This window comes from Aulonocara stuartgranti, assembly GCF_965226115.1.
Source record: "Aulonocara stuartgranti genome assembly, chromosome: 19".
Lineage (NCBI taxonomy): Eukaryota > Metazoa > Chordata > Actinopteri > Cichliformes > Cichlidae > Aulonocara > Aulonocara stuartgranti.
In genome coordinates, this window is record NC_138955.1 from 4,795,642 (window position 1) to 4,813,393 (window position 17,752).

Here is a 17,752-nt window from a genome sequence, read left to right on the forward strand (position 1 = left end):
AAAAAAGATTTTTCCCTCTGTGGGCTGTCATGAGAGAATTTCAAAGCATGTGGGCACATCAGCAAATGGCAAAAGAAGAAAAGTACAACACACTATTTCTCCATATTTTCTCATTTCATTCCTTCGTTTAATGGTGACTGCTTTGAGCTGATTAAAATCGTTTTAACAGTGGATACAAGGGAAATGGAGCAGTGCAGTGGTAGACAGGAAAGAGAGAGCAACGCTCACTGAACTTTCAAATCACAGGGGGATTTCCTTAAACTGTGGTGGACTGACCATTGTTCCATATACTTCTCTCCACACTCCCACTGGCTCTCAGGAACAAACAATTTGCTGTGTTTCCTTTTCTACTTCTGATATGCCACAGCTGCTCTGTCAGTCTGTTGAACTTAATAATCTTCTGATGTTTTATTTTTTATGGCCCTTGGTGTTCCTACTCAGTCTTTCAGTGGCTAACCATTTCTGAGTGCTTCTTTTTTATGTCAGTCAGTATGCACAGGCTCTGGCCCAGAACTGGTGCCTGCACTCCTTTACCATGCGTGTTTGCAGTTCTGTGTTTGCATTTATATACTGGAGATTCAACGATGCCTCTCTGTTCCTGTTCACATGGTGGGTGACCATATCACAGGGATCGTAAGCATCACTACTCTTCAATCCACTTTTGGCCTGTTGCAAACACAAGTGCACATAAGTGAGGTTAGATATTGAGCTTGAAACATCAGGAAGTTTAACAAATGTAGTTTTTTTAAATTACATTTATGTGTGAGAGAGATATTGTTTGTGTGTATGCATAGAAATAGAGCATAGATATAAAACAAAAGAATTTCTTCATCAAAACTGGAGGAATCACTTCTTGTTTGGGCTGTTGGTAAAATTTTTGTAATAATATTTGTCTGTTAGTTGCATGAGCAATGTTTAAAAAGATACTGATACAACAAATGCACCTTAAGGGCCCAACTCGGTGACTTGAATTAACTGAATTTGAAGCCTAAAGGCCTTTAAACACCAAATGAGCAGCGAAACATGTTACGCAATGTATTTACACACTCAACTCGTTGCGTTTGTGTTGTTGGCTATCTTTTGGCTCTCAGAGAAATTATTTCTCTGCCTCTTCAAATATGGCCTCAATTCTGCCAACAAGAGTTCAGACTGCCCCACTGACATTCTGAAATATGTACGAAAGCGGTTGTGACACAGCTTGAACTCCTACATCAAACCATAAAACTCTCTCTGCTGCCGCCTTCTTATGAAAATCAGTGTATAATGGCCTTAATGTGAAAGAATGTAAGGAGAAGGGTGTAACTAATTACTTTACTTTGATTAAGTATAGCACTATATTTAAGAAAAGTAATGGTTTATGTCCAGTAATTTTTTTTCTCAAGTAACAACCTCCACCATTGACAATGATGGCAAGAATACAATGAAAGTCTCTTGGTCTTGAGACTATACCAGTAATGTAACACAGCACCAAGTAACCATATGACTATTTAGAGGGAGATCACCATCGCAGCAACCTGACTTCGCATCTATGGCTGGCTACGATCTCCTGGAATAGGAAACCTAAAATTGCAGCCAGTGTCACCTGATCAAAGTGCTCTCATGAAAAGATGAGACCACAGTTTTAACACCACTTTAGGCTCTTTAAACCTCAGTGACAACATCAGCTTTTTTCTATTTACTTCAACACCTCGAAACTTTAAGTGCGCGATTGTGCTACTTTGAAATACAGTCTTAGAAAACAGAAACCTGAATGTCTTTTGTAAGTCAAAAAGCATCTTTGAAGTCTGTTAGTTGTACAAATGAAAAATTCTTTTTACCTGAAAAGCACTTTTTGTCTTCAAATCAAGCGATATTCTTCAAAGGCTGGAACAGTTACAGAAAGAAACATCATAAAGCACAGAAAACACCTTGAACTAGATACGCAGGAAAAAAATGGATGGATAGAAAAACAAAAGAAAATCTTTTAAAGGTAGTGAAAGAAGACACATCGGGAAGTTCTGCTTCTTGTGCAAATCCACACAGCAAATCCATCATGTCCAAATTAACACTGTCGGATTTGATTTCAACACTATTAAAGTGTCTATATGGGTCCACACCAGAGAGTGTTAATTTAACTCTTTTTGGAGAGTTGGTACGTTAACTCTGATTTAGTGTTAAACACCAAATCTGTCTGGAGTTGATAATTTAACACTTGGTGTTAAGAGTTTATATATTAACTCTCAAAGAGTATTTTAGTTTAACTACGTAAGAGTTATCTTCTAATTCATTCTAAAAAGCGGGAATTTTACTGTTCTGAACTTCTAGAAATTTCTTTTGGAAATAAACATTTACTAAAAAGATGCAATGGTTTTTGAAAAACATTTATTCTGAACTGTGCACCACAATTTCAAAACATTTTCTGAAAGACGTAACAGTATACATGTTCTCACTTTCATTAGAATTTTGTTTATCAAAAGGTCTGACATGGTAAATGCAAATAACAGCATCTCATCACTTATTTCTTCAATACAATATGCATGTCCTTCATTCATCCCTTTGTGGAACTTCAACGCACTTCTGCTCTCCCCCATATTCCATCTTCACAAGCATATCCTGTGCGGAGATCGAATAAAAATTAGTTGACACTAATTATTGGCACAAATAATCCAGTAAACAATTGCAGCACAGTAAAAAAAAAAAAAAAAAAAAAAAAAAAAGGAATCCTCTTTGAGCCATTACTTGTGTAAAGTATTTTCCCAAAAGACAAGGACGCAGGCAACAGGTAATACTGAACTAAATGTAAAACCTCAACCTTTTTCATTTTTACCTAAACCGTGTGCACAAAACTCTGGAGGGATCTAAATGCTAACGTAGAATCCAGTCAGGACGTCTGCTACTGCTGTTTGCTCGTGTTTTTATTTTTATGGGCGATCGTTTTCAGGCTTCAAGTAGCACCATTATACCAACATTTCACATTCTAGACATTGTTTTAGGTGTATTTGACCAAAAGGTTGACTGAAAATTCACATGCAAGCTTTTTTTCAAGGCTGTGGTATTTGCCCGCAAACAATACCTTTCAGCTAGCTAAAACAGAATATTATGCTATCACCGAGCAACATGGCTAATGCCTTTCACACAGCTTTGTCTCAACTCCAAAGAGCCACAGAAGTAAAAGCTCATAATAATAATTGAAACAATCTTTGAAAAAATGACTTACCAAGCATGGCAAACAACTCAAATATGTAGAGCAAATGTTCTGAAACGGCTTCACTTCAGCTTCGATTGAAGCCGTGCTGGGGGCGGAGTCTGTGAATTTACTCTGTTGGTGTCATAGCCCCTCTAGGAGTTCAGAGTTAAGAGGTCAAGAGTTAATGTTTCCATTGTAACACCTCCAGATTTGACAGAGAAACACTCATTTTTAACACTCGATTTTAACTACTATCATTTTACACCTCAGAGTTACATTAAAAGAATGTGACTCTGCTTAGAGTAAAATTAACTCTACTTTTGCAAGGAGACTATTAACACCAAAAAATTTAACACTTTTGAATTTGCTGTGCAGTAGCTAGGACATTTTTGGAATGTTTTGCAACTCACAAATAATCACCCCATGAAATCAAACCCTACAGGATTAGCTGCCCTAAACACCAATGACAAGCTTTCCCTCTATTTCTGATTATTTGTGGTACCAGGAGAATCTGTTCAAGAAGATGGGAAATGGTTGTTAAATAATGCTTTTCTACTCTACCCGAGCACTCAAAGTGCTTTTATGCAACTTGCCTCATTCATACAAGCACTTTGTCCTATGTTTTTTCTACGTAAATGGTTTCTATCTAACATTTACACACATCCAATTGGAGACCAACTTGGGGTTAGTATCTTGCCCAAGAATATTTGCCATGCAGACTGGAGCAGACAGCGATTGAACCAACCTTCTGATTATTAGATGTACGTCATATTTCTTCTAAAACCTGCTCAATTTACGAATAGCTTTAATATGTACAATATTCTCTGCATACAGTTAAACATATATAGCCCTAAATACCTGTGTCATTGCAAATCTTGATCTATTGAGCCATCCATCCACCCTGCTTATCCGGGTCAAGAACACATTTCTGTTTACTACTCAAATCTCACATTTAAAGAGAGTACAGATGATGAGGAAAAATATATTACAACATACACGATTTATAAAAATTATGGTTATTACTTTCTAAACCTAACCAAACTCCTAGGTTAGGTCCAATTTGTTTTATTTATCCCAAAGCAGGTACACTCCTTAGGCCATCATCTTAAGGGTATTGAAAGAGGCAAAGTGAACCCTTATTAATTCTTTAAACTCACCTTGACTTTCACTCTCTTCTTTTCAATGTGTTTGTTATCAGTTGTATACCATCCAGTCAATTGGTCAATAGCTCAATACATAACAAATGACACTGTGGGTGTTAATGACAGCCTGGGATTAGGACGGATAATGCTGCCTCGGAAGATCAATCGGTTAGCAGCAGTCTTTGCTGCAGTCCGTCGCAGACAAACACACTTGCGTGAATAGTGGTGGTGCATCATGGAGGACCAGTCGTTCATCCTGTCCCCTTTATATAAACTGCGCCATAGCACCGTTTCATCGTGGCCAACACAACCTCTTAGGGAGGAAAAAGTTTGCCAAAGCACCAAGATGAGAGCCCGGGCTAATGCTGAAGTCAAAGCATGTTAATTAACACATGGGGGCTATAACTGTGATCAAGGTTCCCTTGAGAAACAGGAGCAGTACACAATCCAATCTCTCTCCCTCAGCTTTGCTCATCCAGATCGATATCTGGATAGATTTTTTGCTTTTGCACACACCTGAATGCTGTCAGCAGGGGGACATAAATTTGGCCTTCTGTCTGTTTATGGTGGACTTGGTTTAAGTCTACTTCGCCCGCCCTCACATTGAAAGACTCTTAAAAATGAGGCCTTGCTGGTGGAGTGATTGTATCCTGCGAGCACTCTGTTCACGCTCACACTGGTGTTCAACCGTGCAAGTGCGTTGACAAACACGGGAACAGACATTGGTCTTCCTCTCTCTTTACTCAGCATAAGACTTTCACGCTTGACCTGCTTTTAAACTTTGTGATCTGGATTACTGCCAGATAATTTGGGGAGGACAGGAGCAGGGAATTCCTGTCTTCTTGAGCTGAAGAGCTTACAGGTAGTGGACTGTGATCATTCACAGTCAAACTAAAGACAGAGTTGACACAGCTGCCTCTTACCACCTCCTTTAACACCTTAATTTCTTTTGTAAAGACACTGCCACACCCACACTAATACATTTGTATCAGATATCTTTTGATATGCAGCCACCCATGCTCACTTGATTCTGTCTTTTTCAACACTTTCCGTAATTATCCTCACCTCCAACACGTGATTTTTTCCAGAAGAAATTAAAGGCATAATCATTGACAAACAGTTGTTAATATAGCACATCTGTACTACACTTTTGTTTTAAAATATGTAACTTTTGCCATGTTTATGCCTAAAACTCCGATCATTCAGAAACTCTAAAAAATTTTTTAAAAGTGTTTTATTGGAAATGAAGCTGGAGATGCCTATCTTTGTTTCCTGACTGAATCTTATCACAAGGAAGACAGGACATTATAATGATTTAGGGATATTGCTTAACAACTAGTCAGTCACAATTCATTAGCCAATGAGTGTGTGGTTTCACAGTCCAACCCTCTCCTCTGCATCACATCCATTTCTTGTTATCAATTAACTGGTGGCAGCACCAATGCCCATCTCAAAGCTGCAAAACAGAACTTCAAAAACCATGTTAGCTACATCCATGTTTTAAACTTTCTATGGTCACATCCCTTTCATGTTACCTATTTTATGAAAAACATCAGACATGATTATGTCAGAAAGGCGAATGTTGTCCAAGATAAAGACAATGTTGGAAAGTATCTCCCACCCACTCCATGACATACTGGCTAGCCACAGGAGCGTGTTCAGTGAAACTGGGATTACCAAAAAGCACCATTGAATGACACAGGAAATCATTCCTGCCTGTGGCCATCTCCCTGTACAACTCCTCCATCTAATACAATGTAAACACTACAATAGTTACATCCTTTTTGCAATCACTCTTTCTTACTCTGTAATGTTGTAGAGGCAGAGGTATGGAGGTATGGAACAAACATAACAATAACGCTGATATGTTTTGTACTTAGTTTTGCTAGGTCAAAATACACCCAGTCACAATATTAATCTTGCATTTAGTAAATAAATAATGCATCAGGCCACTCAAATATGACAAAATATGTAAGATGGTCTTATATGGACAGAGATTATTTCAGAAAGGATGAAAACACACATCCTGAAGACATGAAGATTGTCTGTGCTTTTGAAACATAATGCTGTTATAGGGCAGTTATAGGGCAACATGCTAGTGTGGTGGTGCCTAAGAGCAAGAAGGTCTTGGTTTTGACTGCTATGTTCTCCCCGGGTACTCTGACCTCTTCCCACAATCTGAAAAGATATTGCTCATAGGTGTGAATGTGTTGTTCTGTTTTTCTGTGTTAGCCTGCATCAAATTGGCGACCTCTCCAGGGTGTACCCCGCCTCTTGATCTGTGGTAGCAAGGTTAGGTTCTAGATCCCCGCATATCAATATGTATATAGAACAAAAATATCTGCGTAACAAATCAGTTGGCTAATTTAAAGCTCCCCTAGCAGCTGATTTTCAGAGGTCTGTATCCAACTTGTTAAAGAGCCTGCTAAGTTAGTAGACTGCCACCTCACTCAGGAGTAAAGAGTGTGGGTGGAGGATGTGGGGGTGAGGGTGTTCCAGGCGGGTGAGGGGGCTCAGTGATAAATCCATTTACATCCTCCCCTGTTTTATTTGCTCCTATGGACTCTTACTCGCATCTCCCTATTCAGGCTTGTTTACCTGGCAAGCCGAGTGTGACTAAAGAAAATTCCCACAGCCTGAGGTGGGATTGAAGTTAAGGTGAAGGGGGAAGGGGAGAAGGAAGCTGCAAGGAGACAGGGGAAGGGGCGAGGCAGTGGTTCTGGGAGGTGGGGCAGTAGTGGGGTTGGGGGCGCAGAATTACTCAAAGCTGTAACCCACCTTCCCCCTCCCAGCCCTCCGTGGGTTAATTATCATGTGCAGCCTAGTGGAGATGAAATAACGGTGACTCTCACATGAACACCCACACAGGGAGGCTTGGAAGACTCCTTACACATACACACACAAGCAGACTCACAAATCTACAAATAGGAGAAGAGAGACAACATGGTCTGCTTTTAATCGAAGCTAATCGGCTAGGAAAATAAACATGCTGGCATGGCAGACATCTATCTTTGGCTGAGGCTGAAGCTGCTAGATAAGGAGAAACAGGCCTCACAGACATGTGTTCTTCTCTTTAAAGCACTGTCTGCTTCTCGTTGGCAGAATTAAGCTTTAATATGAGTCTTAGGAGAAAGCATCACTGAGGTGAAAAGGCGATATTATGGGATGGATTTTCTCAAGACACATCAATCATCTTTAACTCGGTTCTATTTGTCAGAGTTGCCCTTCTTTAAAGGCCTCGCTTAAAAGTCCAGAGCAAGAAGTGCTTTGAAAGGCATTACAGCATTACTCGGACCGCCTGCAACCGATCTGTTAAAATTGCTACATTGCTTTGCATGAATCTTTAATTAGCCAAAGAAAGCCCAAGAAAGGAGGTGATAGTGAGTTCTTTTCATAGCACTTCATCTTCCACATCATTACAGCCTTGTCATTGATAAACAGCAGCACTCTGAACTGCTCAAGTCTGTGGAGAGAGAGAGAGAGAGAGAGAAAAGTTAAACCAAGCATTGCTTTCAAAAGATCGAAAATGTTTATCTCTTGTGTTTTGGGAAAACTTATATTAGTGAAGTGGACATAAAGAAGTAAAGAAGAGGTTGAGAAAAACATCAGTGTTGGCTTAATAATTCTATAAGTAATGAGTCCAATCCCCCAAGCTTTTGCAATAGTACGACACATGTGTTTTATTGCTTTTGGCTGTTTTCTCAGTCTGATTTGCCTCATGCCTTTTTTAAAAACACCAAGATGGGAACAGTGACGATACTCGGCTTGAGCTTCGCAACAGACTGTGCCGCTGACTGCATCCATCTTTGATATACCAAAATCAGTACTATAAAATCTCATAGACAAATAAATACAGTTAAAATTCCTCAGATGACTTCATTAATTTCATATATTGTATTATGGCTCCACAGACATTACTTATCTAACAAACAGCAAGTGTGTGCAGCATAAAGAGGGAAAAACAACAGCATGTATTCACTTCACTTCTCATTTGACTGCTTTGATGTCTGACCACAAAAATCCTGACCATTCTGTTAACTGTCGAAAGCTGTGGAGCTGCAGGAAAGTCGGGTCCTGAGTTAATTTGCGGGGGATCACTGCACTGACCCTGACCAGATAAGGTGCCAGTCGACAAAACTTCCCTCATTTCCTCTTGTTTTTGCAGTATGGGAGCAGAGGCAGCCACCAACCAGCTTAAGGACAGCGAGGCTAAAAGGTGAATGCCACGCTCGGCTGAATTTTGGGCCTGATCAAAAGGAATGCGACCTAGGTTTGGGGAGTCAGCAGAGCTTATCGGACCAGCTGTGAGGCTTTGGAGAAGAAGATCCCAGGCACCAGATATCTTCAGGTAAAACCGCGTTTCCCCAGGAATGAAGTATAAAAGCTGTCCTCTTTCATCTCTTTATTCTCCCTGTCATCATTTCTTAACATCAACTGAAGCAGCATGTATCAAAAGTGATGTAAATCCTACACTGTTTTGTTTACAAGTGTAAGGGGCTTAAAATTAAATTAGTTCCACATGTGTGACATTGTGTTTAATAAAGGCAGCGAAGGTGTGTTTGGAATGAATGTATGTTTACATATACAAGTGTCCATGCATGTCCCTACTGCAGTGCAAATCGCATCTACAGTAATACATCATTCATGATTATAATGGATAGTAATTAACTTGTGCCCAATTAGCAAAAAAGATAATCAATAATTGTTGATCAGGACACAGATAAATTATCTGTAGTGTGAGGTGTAGTGCATTTGTGAAGTGAGCTGAAGAGAAAAGCCTGTTTTCTGCAGAGGTATATGCAGCATAATGTAATCATGCCGACTCTGTTAAATGTGACACACGTCTCATAGCAGGTTATATATTGGACTCCACCCCCTCTTCACTTCTCTAACCCATATTTACTTCACATTACTGTGCAATTATGTGCTGACTAAAGACTGTATAGAGATGCAGCAGGCAAAACAGGGCATGTTCACACCCATAGCACCCACATGTTCTCAGGGAGCAAATATGGGAAAACTAGCGCATGGTAATTCAGAATGGAATAGGGTGTAGATGTAAAGGAGATGGAACTACAGAAAGGTAAGTACTGAGCACTGCTGAGTCTGACCTTTTCTCAGGATGCAATGAATGAGGGATGAGGAAAGTAAAAAAAAAGAAAAAAAGGAAAATCATTGCACGTCTTTCCCTTACTTGGCCCACTAACCGCACAGTACTACAGTGCTTTGCTGAGCTGTGGTCAATATTGACGTTGTCATTAAGCAGCTCTCTGGTAAGTGTGTCCTGGGAGAGGCATTAGACCTGCAAGGCATGTGTTTTGCATGCATATTCAGTCCACTAAGCATGCAGAATAAAATTGATGTTCTTGTTGTTTGGCACTTCAGAAAGTTTCTCACTTTTGGAATTACAAAAGACTCAGAGCTCGTAATTACAGTTTGGACTTGATGATCTATTCTGTGGCGTTTTTAGTCCTGCGTAAACACAAATTGCATGCAGAAATGGAAAGCTGTCAATAACATGATGGTTGGTCTGGAACAATTTAAACCACTTAGAGAAAGAGCAAGAGGGGACGTGTGTGTGGGTTTGTGTGTTCGTGAGAGAGAGGGAGTGCTATGTCACTGAGTGTGCAGGGGTCAGAAGGGTGTGCAACAGATCCCTCAGCGGGCCTCACTAATAGTCATGCAAACACACATTTAGCTGTGACACAAAAATCCAGGGGTGCACAACGTTTCATCATTGCATCTAAGAAGAACAGGCTTTAATCTAAAAAGCCACAGAAACACAGACACAATAAAAAAATTTTTTTTAAAAAATGTAGGAAGGGCTGACAGATATATTTGAAGCCTGAAGTGTGCATCACAGAATGGACTAAGGCAAAGAATGAGACGGCATTTTGGGGTTGTGTGTTTCACATAGGCCCGCCCTGTCTCTGTCTGTGTCTGAGTAAACACTGCTGTTGCTCGGCTCAAGCAGCGGCAGCTGTGGCAGCCCATGGCCGCTACTACCGCTGAAAGCTAAGTTTACTGTGACACGTGATGGGCTGAGGACAAGCAGCCAGAGCACGCAGATAAGCTCAGGGACTTTTAAGACTCTGTAATCATCTGCAAAACTGTACACCATGACGGCTCCGGCCACAAAGGGCATTTTGTTTGTTACTGCCAAATATTTTATGTGATATACCATAACTGTGTGGGAATTGGAGATTATACAAGTGAGCCCAGTGAGAGCATATAAACAGCTCATTAATCACATGCTTTACTTACTTCAGATAATAAGCTGGTGCCAATGTTTAGGCATTCCAAAAGCAATAAATATCATAATAGAATTATATTTTTAATACACCATAACTTTACAAACTGTGCTGTCCAGGTTTGTGTCTCAGTACATACAGATATTTGCAATATAAGATTGGCAATGAGTGAGAAGAATATATATTCTTCTCACTCATATATTTTATTGTTAAAGAACTTTTTCAATAATATCACTGTTTGTCACAGAAATAGAACGTTGTGTGTTTTCAACTTTCATATTCACTAAACATTATAGTATCTCATAACAAACCAGGATTTCTGCACCCTCATATAGGGGATGGTGCTGAAAAAGTGTGACTGATTTTGTAAAGTGACAACTACACAACAAGTCTCCGGGATCAAATGTGCTGTTTACTGCTTGCCTGTGTTGCCTCTGGGTAAGAAGAAAAACAACCCCCTCCTCATTAACAGAGGCCACTTGGTGTGTCTTTTTACCCGACAGTTGGCTCAGCCAGTTCTGACAGATGTGGCACTTTCGTGCATCTGATGTTCCTTAGGATGGGAGACACAGTGGGTTTTTCAAGTATGCAGCGGCATGTATGGTATAGTGGATGTAGAAGTAGCCTATGCATATTCTTTAGATTGTTCTCCCTGCTCTGTCTGAAATACTGCCAGCAGATTACAGGTTAGCAAGAATGACAGCGGCTGCATTTCATACAAATGTTGTGAATACATAATGCATAGCATTGTCTGCATGATCCCTTTCACATGCTAATGCCAACCTTTCTACAGATGTCTCAGAGGTATGTGCCGATGACAGTAGTGAGTCAGAGAGAGGGTAAAAATAAAAAGGAATAAATAGAGAATCAGATGCGCTGAAAACTCATCACCGGCATGGCTGACATTATTCACATTTAATCATCTAGTAGAGAAAAAATATTTTAAAAAAAATCTCAACTTTATGTGAAGTAGAAGAAAAAAAGCTAGTTTCAACTTAGCATTGTAGGCATTCACGAGCACTTGAGTCTTTCCAGAAAATCACCCGAAATCCTTCAGAAGTTATTTACAGCTATGAAATATCCAGACAGAATTCCTATACAAAATGCATGGCAGAGTCATTAGGATCTGTGATTAACATGTCTGAAAGTACAGTATAACCACCACTGAAGGAAGTGCTTTCGGCAGCAGGCACTAAATCCTGATCCAGTTAATTGTATGGTGGTACGGTAAAGGCTGACGGGCACTAAATGCTGTCGTGAGATGAATGAAACGTTCATTTAGTGTTTTACACAAAGTTCCCACACATAATTGTTTTCTCTTTCCAAAACAGTGTGGGTTACTGAGTTTAGATGCTAGCGGTAGATTTAACAGCAAATATCTACAAATAGATATTGAAGAAACTGGCAGTTACCGCTTTTCAAATATATACATGTTTTTTACCTTAAATTTTAGAACAGTTACAGATGTTTTAGAATAGTTACAGATGTTAATATACTCACCAAAGCACTGACTGTTGACTTATGGGAACAAGTTGTTGGAGCTGGCTGAAAGGATGGTGGTGTTTTCTCTCCTCCTTTTTCCTTCCTTACACGCACAAAGCTTGGGGTGAATTGTTGCTTCCAATGTTGACAAGCCTCTAGTGACCTTCCTCTCTGTAAGTGCTAAAAACACTGGGCAGGCTACCATAATCAGGGTCTGTGTTTACCATGTCTTTAAGACTGGAGCTGCAGATCTGAGATCAGCAATCAATTCCCATTCTCCGCAATTTTGCTCCCAGTGAAGCGACAAACAAAACTGATCTCTGACCAGAGATCCTTGACACCAGTTTAGGTGTCTGGTCTCAAGTTTCCATCACGCTGGTGTGCATTTGCTGTCCTCTTTAAGTGTTGACTTTCCAGCCTGCTACTATAGCTAAATAAACACTGGCTGGATTAAGGCTACCTCTCCCATTTATCCTGTCACAATTCCTCATCCTTATCTGATGCAGGCCACAACTGGACCTATGGGGCAAATCCCCCACACTCAGAAACCCTTCTACTTCATATTCGAGTAGGAAGCTCACATCTCCACACTTAATTTAAAAATGTTAATTGCAAAAAGGATACATGATGAAAAATAACTGAAAAACAGTGCGTTTTCTTGGGTCACCCACACACTTTGACTTCAAAGCCCACAGATTGACAAATACCTCCCTGTTCTGAATAATTATTCACAGTTAGGATAACTACATACAGGTTTTGCATTTTTGTTTCAGGTCATGCTCAAGTCCATTATCTGGCCTTGATCAAAACAATGGAAAATTGGATCTGTGCTACTATTGATTTAAAATCAACATTGAAAGACATTATTGATTGTCTGGAAAAAATGTCAATAAAGTTACTAAAGACAAATATTACCCTCTAAATTTTTCAATAACAGATAGTCTGTAACATCAAATGAGTTACTCGGACTAAGTAGCAGAGAGAGCAGAAGGAAAAAAAGCAAGAGAAGGAAAGGAGAGGAGGGATCCTCCACTGACTGCAACCAGAGGTTCTAACATACATTTTAGTGACCTATTAAGAGCATTATGGACCCCACGTCCAGCCCTCAGTTCTGGTAATCTGGCCTATCCTCTTAAAAGTGGAATTGATTGAAAGAATTGATCCTCTCTGAGTTGGCAGACACAGCCCCAATAATTACCTCACGTAAATCTCTGCAATCATGTATGAAATGTCAGAATCTTCTGCTCATATGCTCTCAATTGTTCAGCAGCTCTTCTGAGGCTCAGACAACACTTGTCCTGTGGTTGAAAGAAAAAAGATAGTGAGCTGCCAAAGCTCTGACCGACTGTGCTGTTATAGATCATATTCACATTAAAAAGAGAAAATAAAATAAATGAAAAAGTAGTTACAAACAGGATTTTCCATGAAGGAAAAAACCTAAAGGCAATGATAAAATGTGACTTTACTGAACAAAGAAAGTCGAGAATAAACTTAACTGATTGAGTTCACTAGAAACAGATGTTGGCATCAAATGCTTGGATTTTAGTGGATATAAACACATAGTAATGTCTTCAAAATTTCAACCTGTGCCTATACAAATGTAAAAATTTATGCTCTCTGAGTGATAACTCCCTATATTTACTTTTTAAAATTATAATTTATCTGTCATTTAAATCAATTCATTAAGGGCGGGTTAAGCATGTTGACAGTCTTAGACTTACCTACACATGCTGGAAACCACCAGCTAACAACCAGACCCACCACCTCTGATTGAATGTTATTCATAAGACCCCTCTCTCTCAGCTAAACAGGCAGTGAGTATGCACAGGCGGCCACGGAGCCCTAAAAAGCAGCTGCAAAGATGGGAGGGTGCAGGATTAAGGCCTGAGCCTTACTCAGATGGGGCATTTCCATGACAGTGAGCTCTGCCACGGCTTAACAGCCCGCTCCTGTTTATGCTTTTTGGAGGAGAAGCCGGATTCCCTCCCCGTGACAGATGGCCTTTCAGCCACAAAGTGCAGTGTTTAGACTTAGCTTGCTCCGGGGCAAGACAGCAAAGCTCTGATGACACAGCATTCGGCAAACAACTCCCAAATGTAGAGGTGGTGGCCGCAGAAAGCACAGAGAACTGGCTGACCCATCAAGCAAGTAACCAAATAACCAGAGAAGCTGCTCAGCTTCAGCTAAATCTGTCAACAAGGGGGAGGAAAAACAAGGGACACCAGAGATAATGATGGGGCTTAGAAAGCAAAGAAGTGGTTGGCTTAAAGATACATGACACGACTCAATTTAGATTCAGCACGGTCCGATCTAGAGCTTTTGCTTACTTCAGACCAAACGCCCCTGACTGAATCAATACACCCTGAATAGAGAAAGCACTGGTTCTGCTTTTAATTAAGAGGATTGTTAAATTTGGTCAGCTGAAGTGTAAAGAGATTTCTTTACAGGCAGGCAGGGTAAAGCAGCAGATTTTGCATTAGAGGGTAAACAGTGAGTGAAAAGGACCAGCTGCTGTGGAGAATTAGCCCAGTCTCATCTGATCCACCACAAACCTAGTGCTGCTTACTCTGAAAAAAAAAAAAAAAAAAAAAGTCTGGCCTGACCCAGTCTGACCCCTCATACAAAGCCAGAGAGGCCCTGGAGGCAGTGAATTAATTGCAGCCCACTAAGCCTGATACAACATATCTTAAATAGGAGGGTGCTGCTCATAAGTGCTGTAGCCTGAACTAGAAAAGGCCTAAAAAGGAAATTATGCTCAAAATTGTGCACAGTAAACAAAAACAAACACTCTGGGAATGTTTTGCTCATTGGACTGACCCTACTAAAAGCAGCGACTGAACTACACATGCAAGCTTTGGCACTCACTGACACAGTGCATAGATAGCTGCATGGCTTTAGCCGCAACGAGCAGCAAACAACAGAAGAAAACTACCTGGAGCCCCTCGCTTCTTCATCACACCTATCCTGGGAAAACAGCTGATGAAAAATACCATCCCTTCATGTCTCCTCACGCTGAAATTCATTTAGAGAGTGGAGGCGTTACTCGCTATGTTTACCCTGGCTGCTCGCTCTTCAAACCCACACTGTTGGAGCCACCTAAATTGGCCTCTCGCACCATATAGATTTCCCATCACAGGCTAGCATCTAAAGAAGACACAGAGAGAAGAGCAGGAGAAGAGGAAAGGCAGAGCCTTCGCCAGTCTGATCACTCACCCTATTGTCTTCTTCAAATAAAATACATACTTAGATTAATAGGCCCAATAACACAGAGTGATGGCTCATTCTTGTGGGGAACAGATGCCTTATCACTCCAGTCACTTACTTGGCTGCTTTTGTTTTCCAGGGAGATGAATCATGCCGAGTAAAATCAAATGTAAGCAGAGGATGTAAGCGGACACCAACATTACCAGTGTTATAAATCCAAAGAAGTTTCTTTATTAGCAATGCTGTGGACTATTTAGCCAGGTGCCACAGAGTACGCCGAGGGTTGCCTTTAACGGCATGAACATAGATAGTCATGCAACGGTCCGGGCAGCACGGGAAACGAGAAATGTCATGTCAGGGGCTTTCTGACGTCAGTGGATCAATAGCCCCTGACAAGGAATTTTAAAAGATACTATCTGTCTGACTGCTGGTGGCAATAAACTGAAGATTAACCTTTACGTCCTTCCTAGTCCTGGGAAGTACCCTGAAGGGCATGCTCCACTGTTTACTAATCAAAAAAAGTTGCTTTTTCAATACTATAGAACCAGCAAATGGCTTAGTGGGTCTGCACTAGGCCATGAAAGTTATTGACTTCTTCTCCTACCGATATGAGCATCATAAATGTGAAAGATGAACATTCCACAGCCAAGTATTATATATTACCAGCACAGCTCCAGATATGCGTACAGTCACAGCTGGTTTATTAAAAATAAACACCATATATTATCAGCATGCTGCAGGACAAATGTAATATTTCCTGTTGCTGTGCATGGAAGTACAGAAAATGTAATCACATGACATCAGAACGCTGAGGTTGTTGTTAGGGAGAGCCTGCTCTGCCGGCTGCATAGCCGCGTCCTTTGTGAGGCGCAGAGAAACAAGAGCTCTTTTTCTCCTGCAGAAGCGTGATCCTCTTTCACCCCATACCTTTGAGCTGGGAGCCAAAGTTTTGAATGGCTGTGACCTCTGTGGCCTCTGCTGGCCCCCACTGGCCTCCAACCCTCCAGCTGTTCATCTTTCCAGTCCAGCACATTGTCCAGTACCGCTGGTTCGCGGAGGCAAGAGGACCAGCACCCCTCTGCGCCTAAGAATTGACCCCCAGGCCAAGGCCACAACACCACAGGCATAATACCGAAGTTCCCACATGAGCAATGGAGCATGACGAGAAGGAGAGAGAAAGGCAGAAAGTCGAGCAAAATTAACCAGGGTATGCAGAGGTAAGGTTGTGAGGAGTGGAAGTAAAATAAATAAATAAATGAAATACAGGAGTGGGAGATGGATGTTCTTCACATAGGATAGGAAATCGGGAAAGTGAACAGATATACGGGGAATAAATGAACAGAGGGAGGAAAGAAAAGAAAAAAAGCAGGTCGAGAGAGCTGGGAGTGCACGGAAGCGTGGTCAGAAGAAGTAAGTTGCGACAAGGCAATAAGATGGTGCTGCACAGACACAGACAGACGCCAAGGTGCAATAGAAGAGCTTGCTTCCCCTTCTGCATGGCTGGCTCCGATGACAAGACAGTATTCCCTCAGCACCAGCCGCTAACTGGATGATAGCACCAATCTCTCTCTTCTCGCTACCCTTCTCGCTTTCTGTCTAGCTTGCTGTCATTAAATCTATCTTTCTTTCCTTCTTTCTTTTTTTTTGCTGTAGCTTTCATACTTTCCTTCACCCTCAGCTGAAATCATATCCAACCTATCTCGTGAAACGACAGGATAGCGGCCATCTAAAACAAACATTATTCTATAGCTTTGTTTGTTTACCTGTGAAAAATCATTGCCCAGGGCTATCTCTCATTAGAGTAGCCAAACAAAGACAACAGCAACTTGAGAACGCTTTAAAAATGCCTATAATTTGATGATGGTGTATATGCATGTGTGTATGTGGGAGGGAAGGAGGGGGCGTTTTGTGCAATCATGCAGGGAGGGCGAATGGAAATCGCCTCTGTACAGGATGAAAGCCTCTGAGGACTATCCATTGACTATGAAATGTGATGATCCCCCTTCACCCTCAGACACCAAGAGAGTTCAGCTTAACACAGCCCTTTTTTCATATAAAACACCTGCCTCATCCTTCATCCTTTTACATTGTACATAGAATATTTCTAAATTGCATTCTCTGTCACAAACTCTGTAAAGGGATGGATGACTTAGAGAAGCTGTGAGCGTATATTTCCATACATTTTACTAAGGCTCATAACTGAATGATTCACAAGCTTTCTCACTGAAAAGGAGTGCATTTGAATATGAATGCATCTGTGAAATTGCGTTGTATGTGGCTGTGCATATGGTTCTTATGTCTGCAAGAGGTGTTTGTGCACATGTGTATGTGCGTGCGTGCATATGAGCACACATGCGCCTGGCTGGTTGGTGGGTTTTTGGCAGGGTTGTGGTACCCTGCTGGGACCAACCCTGCCCAAGCAGCCTGGTGGAGGGGACAAGCTGTGGCATGTACACACACTCACACACATACACGCACATAGAGCAGCTGCTCCTTCTGCAGCTGCT

The 17,752-nt window shown here is 41.0% G+C and overlaps 1 long non-coding RNA gene across 1 annotated transcript in view; it reads right to left on the reverse strand.

Annotated features, from left to right (window-relative positions):
- Nucleotides 1-53: 53 nt before the first annotated feature.
- LOC309695121 overlaps nt 54-17,752 on the reverse strand; it is a 66,631-nt gene continuing 48,932 nt past the window's right edge. The window contains exons 3-4 of the long non-coding RNA XR_014273041.1: nt 1,818-1,863; nt 54-666 (exon numbers count right to left, since the gene is read on the reverse strand). This is a non-coding gene — a long non-coding RNA (uncharacterized lncRNA). The remainder of the gene's footprint in view (nt 667-1,817; nt 1,864-17,752) is intronic.